The sequence below is a fragment of the Nycticebus coucang genome, chromosome 11, assembly GCF_027406575.1.
Source record: "Nycticebus coucang isolate mNycCou1 chromosome 11, mNycCou1.pri, whole genome shotgun sequence".
NCBI classification, from domain to species: domain Eukaryota; kingdom Metazoa; phylum Chordata; class Mammalia; order Primates; family Lorisidae; genus Nycticebus; species Nycticebus coucang.
The window spans coordinates 54673268-54683309 of NC_069790.1; the positions used below are offsets into that span (position 1 = coordinate 54673268).

At 41.2% G+C, this 10042-nt stretch overlaps 1 pseudogene; it reads left to right on the forward strand.

Moving 5' to 3' along the window:
* The first annotated feature begins 5947 nt into the window (after positions 1-5947).
* Positions 5948-8221, forward strand: LOC128598320 (putative protein SEM1; annotated as a pseudogene).
* The last annotated feature ends 1821 nt before the right edge of the window (positions 8222-10042 follow it).

The following is a 10042-nucleotide window of genomic DNA, read 5'->3' on the forward strand; positions in this document are numbered from 1 at the left end:
TTAAAGCTCCACTGTCATACTTTAAAGATCTTGAAAAAATAATACTTCATTTTATATGGAATCAGAAAAAATCTTGACTAGCCAAGACATTACTCATAAATAAAAACAAAGCAGGAGAAATCACGCTACCAGACCTCAGACCAAACTATAAATTGATAGTGATCAAAACAGCATGGTACTGGCACAAAAACAGAGAAGTAGATGTCTGGAACAGAATAGAGAACCAAGAGATGAATCCAGCTACTTACTGTTATCTGATCTTTGACAAGCCAAGTAAAAACATTCAGTGGGGAAAAGATACCCTATTTAACAAATGGTGCTGGGTCAACTGGCTGGCAACCTGTAGAAGACTGAAAGTGGACCCACACCTTTCACCATTAACTAAGATAGACTCTCACTGGATTAAAGATTTAAACTTAAGACACTAAACTATAAAAATACTAGAAGAGAGTGCAGGGAAAACTCTTGAAGAAATCGGTCTGGGCGAGTATTTTATGAGGAGGACCCCCCAGGCAATTGAAGCAGCTTCAAAAATACACTACTGGGGCCTGATCAAACTAAAAAGCTTCTGCAAATTAGTTTCATAGTAGGGCTGTGTACATTGGGTATTTTTTTTCTAATTTGGGACTCTCACATGAAAGCTATAACCCAGCTACAACTTAACAATAGGGGGAAGTGGGAAAGGGGGGGGTGTGGGTAGAGGGAGGGGAATCGGTGGGATCACACCTGTGGTGCATATTATAGGGGTATTTGCGAAACTTGGTAAATGTAGAATGTAAATGTTTTGGCACAGTAACTGAGATAACGCCGGAAAGGCTATGTTAACCACTGTGATAAAAATGTGTCAAATGGTTTATGAAGTGAGTGTATGATGCCCCATAATCATATCATTGTATACAGTTATGATTTAATAAAAAAAAATTAAAAAAAAAATTAAAAAAAATAAAAAGCTTCTGCACATCCAAGAACACAGTAAGTAAAGCAAGCAAACAGCCCTCAGAATGGGAGAAGATATTTGCAGGTTATGTCTCGGACAAAGGTTTAATAACCAGAATCCACAGAGAACTCAAACGTATAAGCAAGAAAAGAACAAGTGATCCCATCGCAGGCTGGGCAAGGGACTTGAAAAGAAACTTCTCTAAAGAAGACAGGCTCATGTCCTACAGACATATGAAAAAATGCTCATCATCTTTAATCATCAGAGAAATGCAAATCAAAACTACTTTGGGATATCATCTAACTCCAGTAAGATTAGCCCATATCACAAAATCCCAAGACCAGAGATGTTGGCGTGGATGTGGAGAAAAGGGAACACTTCTACACTGCTGGTGGGAATGCAAATTAATACATTCCTTTTGGAAAGATGTGTGGAAAACACTTAGAGATCTAAAAATAGATCTGCCATTCAATCCTATAATTCCTCTACTAGGTATATACCCAGAAGACCAAAAATCACATCATAACAAAGATATTTGTACCAGAATGTTTATTGCAGCCCAATTCATAATTGCTAAGTCATGGAAAAAGCCCAACTGCCCATCAATCCACGAATGGATTAATAAACTGTGGTATATGTACACCATGGAATATTATGCAGCCTTAAAGAAAGATGGAGACTTTACCTCTTTCATGTTTACATGGATGGAGCTGGAACATATTCTTCTTAGTAAAGTATCTCAAGAATGGAAGAAAAAGTATCCAATGTACTCAGCCCTACTATGGAACTAATATATGGCTTTCGCATGAAAGCTATAACCCAGTTATAACTTAAGTATAGGGGTAAGGGGGAGGAGGGAGAGCGGGTGATTGGCGTAATTACACCTGCGCTGCATCTTACAAAGGTATATGTGAAACTTAGTAAATGTAGAATGTAAATGTCTTAACACAACAACTAAGAAAATGCCAGGAAGGCTATGTTAACCAGTGTGATGAAAATGTGTCAAACGGTCCATAAAACCAGTGTATGGTGCCCCATGATTGCATTAATGTACACAGCTATGATTTAATAATTAAAAAAAAGAGAAGAGGTGATACTGGGTTAATATGAGACTTAAATCCAATCATTGGCATCCTTATAAAAAGAGAGGATGATACACAGACACAGATACACATGGACCATGAGTACGTGAAGGTGGATGCAGAGACTGGAGAGAAATACTATAAACCAAGCATTGCCAAGGGTTACTGGCAACAAACTAGAAGCAACTCCCTCCCTGCAGACTTTGAGGGATCATGGCCTGCTAACACCTTGAGGTTGTCGTGTGGTGTGCAGCCTCCAAACCTGAGAGAGAGTATATTTCTGTTGCTCTGAGCCACTCAGTTTGAGGTAGTTCATTCCAGCAGGCCTAGCAGACTAATGCAGGACCGTCTCCTAACAGTCTGATTTTATTGGTCTAGAGCAGCAGTTGTCAAGCTGTGGGATCATGACCCACAGGAACTGTATTAAAGGACCGCAGCATTAGGAAGCTTGAGAACCCCTGGTCTAGAGTGATCTTGAGCATCAGCAGTTGTGTAAACGCTCCCAGGTGATTCTAATGTTCAAGAACCATCTCTCCAGATTGATGGTTTTCAAAGTCTCCATCAGCATCAGCACCAACTGGGAACTTATTAAAAATAAAAATTCTCAGGCCCCACACAGACTTCCCAAATAAAAAACTCGAGGGGTGGGGTCCAGCAATTTGCAGTTTAACCAGCTCTCCAGGTAATTCTGATGCTACTGATGTTTGAGAACCATTGTTTGGTTCCTAGGGGAGCTAAGGAGCAGCCACGGGAATGGAGCAAAGCTATAGGCAGGAGTATTTTAGAAAGGGAAGAATATTCCTATATTCTCCTGGGCAGCACCAGGACAGCACATTTGAAAATCTCTACATCAGGCTTGGTATTGCTTAGAGGTGAATGCATTTCCAAACAATCATCTTCCAAGTACAATTTTTCAAGGCAAACAGTTTTCAAGTTTTCAGGGCCTGCTCCTAAAATTTTGTTGCTATTTGAGTGTTGGCCCCCTCCACCTCTGTATAAAGATGGAGTCTGTACCCACATACCAGGAGGCAGAGAACAAGGACATCTGAACGCTTGAGATGAAAAACTTCATTAGGCCAACTTCTTTTTACTTCAATTATTAGATAACTGGCTCCCATTGCCACTTCTTTTACCCACAGTGCAAAAAACAAAACAGGTCAATAAATTTCATTTTGGGGTGGAATTCTGCTCTTTGCCATAATCAAGCTATGTGAAGCTACAGTGACCGCTAAGAACAGGGTAACTGGAAATCGCACGCCTCGATGAAAAGCTTTGGTAAAATCCACTTGATAGAAAAGAAAATATCAGATGTTATTTTTTTTCAGAGATGAATGGTTTAAGAGTCCAATTTAAATATTTTTATTTGTTTGCTTGATGTTCATGCCTCTGACCTCAAGCAGAAAACTTTCCCTGGAAACATTGGCAAGATTCTTTCTCAAGTTGCTTTCATTGTAGCACACATTCAGCTCAACTTTCTCTTCCACTTTTATGACCCTGGTAATGCATTTGCAGATTGAGGTACCATTTTCATGTGCATTAAGGTTAAAAAACAAACAAACACTAATTTTTCTTATAACTCTTTCTCCCACTTGTCCAGGTTTAGCAGCTTCCCTGACAAAAAGTTAAAGTCTGTTTTAACCAACATTGGCAAAATTATTCAGTAGACAAAGTTAGTATTTGAAGTCCCATTCCCTTTCTTTTTGGGGTGCTTATCCCAAGTACTCAAGGCCCTCCAGCAGACCCACAATTGCTCAGGGAACCCCATCTAATTGGAGTGGTCCCTCACTTTTCAGATTTTCCTTCTCTTGTGCATCAAAATAAATCAATTTTGCTGATTAAGACCCTTCTTTCCTATAATTAACAATAGTGCTGATGGATTAATGATTGTTATTTGTTACTCACTCAAGGTTACCTTTGCTAGACAAAGAAATATTTTAACCCACATTAAGAACATACATCTTTTTATAAGCGGATACATTACTGATAAGAACCCCAAGCTCTGGGTGGCACCTGTAGCTCAGTGAGTAGGGCACCAGCCACATACACCAAGGGTGGCAGGTTCGAACCCAGGCTGGGCCAGCTAAACAATGACAACTGCAAAAACAAAAAAAATAGCTGGGCATTGTAGTGGGTATCTGTAGTCCCAGCTACATTGGAGGCTGAGGCAAGAGAATTGCTTAAGCCCAAGAGTTGGAGGTTGCTGTGAGCTGTGATGCCATGGCACTCTACCAAGGGCGACCTAGTGAGATTCAGTCTCAAAAAAAAAAAAAAGGAACCCCAACCTCTTGCAGCCAGAGTGCCTGGCATTTTTACAGAGGGCCCCAAGAGTGCCTGATGGCCCACTGGCGCAAATAAACTTGTGTGATTATTTTAAAAATTGCAGCTGTGTGTTCTAGTCCAGACCTTCTGAACCAGAGTCTCAGTACTTAGGACTCAGGAATCTGGATTTTAAGAATCTCCTAGATAACTTTTTGGTACACTGGAGATTGAAAATCATTGGAGTCATTAGAATAAACCCAAACTAACAGATTAATACTGGTGTGCCTCCAAACAGTCTGATTTTATTGGTTTAGAGCAGGCGTCCTCAAACTGCAGCCCGCAGGCCACATGAAGTGGTGTGAATTGTATCTGTTCCCGTTTTGTTTTTTTACTTCAAAATAAGATGTATGCAGTGTGCATAGGAATTTGTTCATAGTTTGTTTTTTTTTTAAGTATAGTCCAGCCACCAACGGTCTGAGGGATAATGAATTGGCCCCCTTTTTAAAAAGTTTGAGGACTCCAGGTCTAGAGTGATCTTGAACATCAGCAGTTACATAAAGATTCAGATTCAGAGTCTGCAGATCTTATTTTTAACCTCTTCTTCCGCAGTGCCTTTTGTTTTAGGACTCAGCTCCTTCACTGTCAAGATACAGATACTAACACTTGTCTTACCCACTTTGAAGGGTTGTGACAACATTCAGATGAGTTAAAGTCTCCAAACTACCCTTCTTCCTACAGGGCTGGCACTCCAGTGAGGGGAATGGACCACTCATCTTGGGACATAAAATTTAAGGGGGTGCCAAAAAACTCCATGATCAAGATAAATAATATTGTACTACAATTTTTTAAAAATCAAAATTAATGCCAAAAAAATCCATAATGAAAACAAACATCAAAATTTTATTACTGATTTTTTCCCATTGGCCTCAAACTCTCATATAACCCAGTATGCAACACGAATGTTTATTTTAAATATTGATTTCTTATTCATCATGGATTTTTTGTGTTACTTTTGATTTTTAAAAGTACTTCCATCAAAATATTGGTTTTCTTGGTTACTAGATGGCACTTTCTTAATTTTTACACCTGAGGTTAGTGGGTCACAGACCTCACTGGTCCCATCCTAGTTCTGGCCCTATGGACTGGAATGGGTCCAGATGCGGGCTGTCACTTCCAGCTCTCAGATATTTGCACGCACATGTCAAGCAGCCCTGCTGGCACCTTAGCTGAATTCCAACTGCGGACTAGTGGGAACCAGGTCCTGTGAACAGAAGGCAGGCATAGGCACGCGCACAGCGCTTCTCCCCTCCCAGGGGCACAGGAGAAGATCTCTTCACTGGGATGCTTGGTATGAGAACCAGTTTAACTCACGCAACTGGAAAATCTGCCCCTATTTAAGGGAGAACTGTCCTGAAGCGATCCACCCATCCAGGGAAGTTTAGATTTGCAAGTGGCCTCATTCCTAGCTTTCTATCTCAGCAGCTGTTATTACTTACCAAAGCTGGCCTTCAGTCCCTTGGGTGGGAGGCAACAATAAGTGACACCCACCTGGATAGCTAGTGAATAAGGAGTAGAATAATAAGGGTGGGGGAGAGGAGCCTGTGAAGGACTGAAGTAGAAAGACCAAGGAAAGAAGCCCTGGTCTTCATGCTGCTTCTGGTTTCTGCCCATGACTCGAGGGGCAGCTTCAAATCCAGGCATAAGAAGAAACAAGGTGAGGTGGGGTCAGGTGCCTGCCCACTCCCCTCCTGCCAGGAAAGATCTGGGAGGATGCTTTCAACCTCCCTCATGGGATGCCAATATTTCAACCTCCCTCATAGGATGCCAATATTTGTGCAGTGTTTTCTGTACAGGGAGGAAAAGTAGGGGGAAAGATGGTTAAAGAAACAGAAGACCCAGCATGAGAAGCCCAGCTCAGCAGCCCAGAAGACCCTGGAACCATGAGAATAAGCATCTGGCCTTTGCAAAGCTGTAGATAAATTTGGAGATGCCCAACTCCAGAGCCACAGGGATCTGCAAGCAACTTGATGACAGCCCTAGGATGAAAAAAGGTAGAAAAAAGTTAACTCTTTAATTCCTTGACAGAAGATACTAGAACTGGAGAACTACGACATTGTGACATTCTCGTCTGTGATCTTTATATCTCATATTTTCTTTTCTTGCAATGCTTCCCTGGTTTTCATGTAATGATTTTTAGAGTAAAATGTTACATAACTTATCACACATCTAAAAAACCTTGCTGGTTGTGGTAAACTAAAGAATGCACCCTCCTGGCCCCCCCAAAAATCCATGTTGTAATCCCCAGAAACAGTGGGCATGTTGCCTACATGGTAAAATGAATTTTGCAGATGTGATTAAGTTAAGGATGTGGAGGTGGGGAGATTTGCTTGGTGCTTGCCCAATAGAATCACAAGGATCTTTATAAAAGAGGCAGAAGAATCCAAGAAGGAGGAACAGTGAAGACCCAAGCCTGAGGGTGGCAAACTGGAGGAAGGGGCCTCTCGAAGCTCATAAAGGCCAAGAAACAAGAGTCTCCCCTGAAGCCTTGAGCAGGAATGCAGCCCTGCTGACACCTGTAGTTTAGACTTCTAATTTCCCAAACAGAATACATTTGCCTGTGTTAAGCCCGCTAAATTTATGGCAATTTGTTACAGTAGCAATGGGAAACTAATACAGTTGGTAATGGATTAACACTGTTCATTCTGGTTTTTAAAAAATTGGGTCTAGAGTTAGTAATCAATGATCTTGTCTTGTGAGTAACTGGTGGCAAATCTTCAAAGCTAGCACAATGTACTTTTCATTGCATAATTACATTAACTCAATAGCTTATTTCAGCTGAACATGGTATAGTAACAGGGCTGACACTTTAGCAGCACCGACGTCAGTGCTGTATACAATTAAACACTTAATGCATACTTTTTGTTAGTCCTAATAGAAAAAACAGCTGACTGTGGTTTATGGTTTTCTGATTTTTGCTAGAATAAGGTAATTTAGAAAGCTGCATTCCAGCTATCTAAATCATGAGACCTAATGTTTAGAGCTTCATCTCAAGGAAAAAGAATTGGACAGAGTAATGGAACAAACATATTTAGATTAATAACTTTTTTAGATGGTGACAGGATTTTTTTTTAAGGTACCCAGTAATGCCAATGAAATTGAGTCATTTAAAGAGTTAGAACCTGGGGGCACTTTATGGTGAGCAAGAGGAATACCTCCTGGTCAGTTCCAGGCTGGTGGCACGTCTACTTGTGTCTGTACCTTTCTGTTCATGGGCTGTTTATACCTCGCCGTGGAGCCCGAGTCCATGAGGTTTACATACACACAGACAACTGCAACTGATAAGGCCACAGCTGGGGTTCTCTTCCCCAGCATTTGTTGACTTAGAGTGAGGCGTGTGTAGCTGTGTCTGGTTCACACACAGCAACTCGTTCATCTTCACAGTTAGAGCAAGGCCATAGTTTTATGCACCCTTGAAAAAGAACCTCACTCAATAGAAAGTTAACATCACTGTGGGGAATACAGAGTTGAAAACAAGCCCAGGTGTATGACTTTCGGATCCTTTCTGAGCAGGGACCCCAAGCAGGAGGATGAACTCAATGGCTAAGGGGGTGAACTCTGGGCCCAGTCTATCAGCTTTCACTTTCCACACATTGCCGCTTACTAGCTGTATTTTCCTGGGCAATTACTTCATGTTTGTGGCTCAGTTTCTTCCTTTCTAAAATGAGGATTAATTGGACCTACCTCATAGGGTTGTGAAGGTTAAATAGGCTAACACACCTGAAGCATGTTCAGACGGCGCCTGGCACATAATATTGTTCTTTACAGGCCCCTGACTCTTCCCCCTGCTCCAGTATCCCCACGCTGTCCTCGCTGCCAGAACCGTGAGGATTGTTCCTGCTTGCCTGGCTGCCATTGTGCGGCCCTGTCACAAGGAACTTGCTAGCAGCATATCAATAGGAATGAAGAGTCTGGTCACATGGGGCCAGTGTCTCCTGAGGAAGCCATGGGGACTTGGGATACTTCTGGCTATCCGTCTTCTAGGTACATGGCAGAATGGTACTTCCTGGCCCTCTATGGCTGGATGGGTCACGTGACAGATGAGCTATGAGTAGAAGCACTTAATTATTGATTCATATTCCAGTGCTCTTTGCTTCCTCAAGCTGGTCCCAGAGTAAAAACAAAGCCCAGTAGAGTTCCTAGTTGATTCCGGATGGACATGTAGGGTCAATGAGAAATACCTTCGTTGTATCAAGCATCTGAGATCTGATGGTTTGTTGTCACTGCAGCACAGCCTTACCTTTCCTGACCAATGTGATTATCACCAACTAACCTAGCAACAGAAGAGTCTCCCCACTCTGGGGAGAGATGGGGAACAAAGCCTTACCAGTCATATCTTAATTTTGCATGCAGCAGCCTCTGGAAGCAGCTATATCTCTACAATTTCTTACCCATGTGGCCCAGAGCCAATTACTAAACCTCCCCAAGCTTCAGTTTTGCCTTATGAATAGTGGGAGTAAATTGGACCTCCCTCATGAGGCCATTGAGCAAATGAAATAACTAATGAGTATCCAAATTTAGATGAAATTTCAAATGAAATACTAGCAATAGAAAATATTTATTTAGTCCATGATCCCTGCAATGAATAGCAATTCCTCTTACTAGTACAAGGGAAATTTTCAAAGCTATGAGGTTACCCAAAGCAGTTTCTATAACCATATTATCTGTATGCAACCCAAATTTCCATTGTAACTTTGAGCTAAAGATTAGTAGATATTGACTGAACAGGCTAATCCTTTCCAGTGGCCCATGAATCCTTCTTGTTTAGAGTTTATCTGTCAATCATCTTTTTGCTGAGAGCAAAGCCAATCTGGTTGTTTGTAAACAAGCCACGATGAGGACAGAAAATCTGCCTTATACTTCTCTGACCATCTTCTACCACGTCTAACACTGTGCTTAGAATATATGGAGTGTCCACAAAGTTTGTGTGCAATTTTAAAATTTCTGGACTTTTATTTCTTTAATTGTTTTGACTGGTTCTCATGTTTCATTTCTACTATACTCCACAGTGTGATCCTTTCTCCAACACTGGTGGAAACTTCCACCACTGGGCCACATGTCCCCTCATAGTGCTTAAAGAATGCAGTTCTGTAAGGGCTGGCTGGCCATCTGGCAGGAATTCCTGTACCAGCTGGCAAGTCAGTTGAGATCTCTTTCCATTGGTACCTTTATCAAGAAAGTAGGATACAAGTCTGTATATAAGACATATTATGTATGAAAACAAGGTATAGAAAACATCTGGAAGGAACTATTCCAAAACGTTAGTAGTAGTTTCTCCTGGAGAGTGTGATTATATAAGTGCTTTCCATAGACCGGGGCAAGAGATAGTTCAGAGGGTTCCACATACCACAATCACACACAAATAAATGCATTAAAAAACATTGGGAGCCTTTGTCACTCGGGGTGTGGCACTCAAAGCTACCCCAGTACAATCCGTGACACTTAACATCCACTCGCATGACCACACTGTTCAGGCCCCAGGGAAATGCACCTCTGAATCTCCTGCCCTGTATCCTTAAAAAAATTAAAAAAAAAATTTTTTTTTAAGTTAAAAAAATTAAAATTTAATTAAAAATTAAAATTAAAAAATTTAAAAAATTGAAGATTGTGGATTGTGATCACATTCCTCTGAAATGCTTGGAAGATGCACAAGGAAGAGTGCTGGGTTAAGAGAAAAACCAAACTTGTCAAATACCTCCCTTAAAAT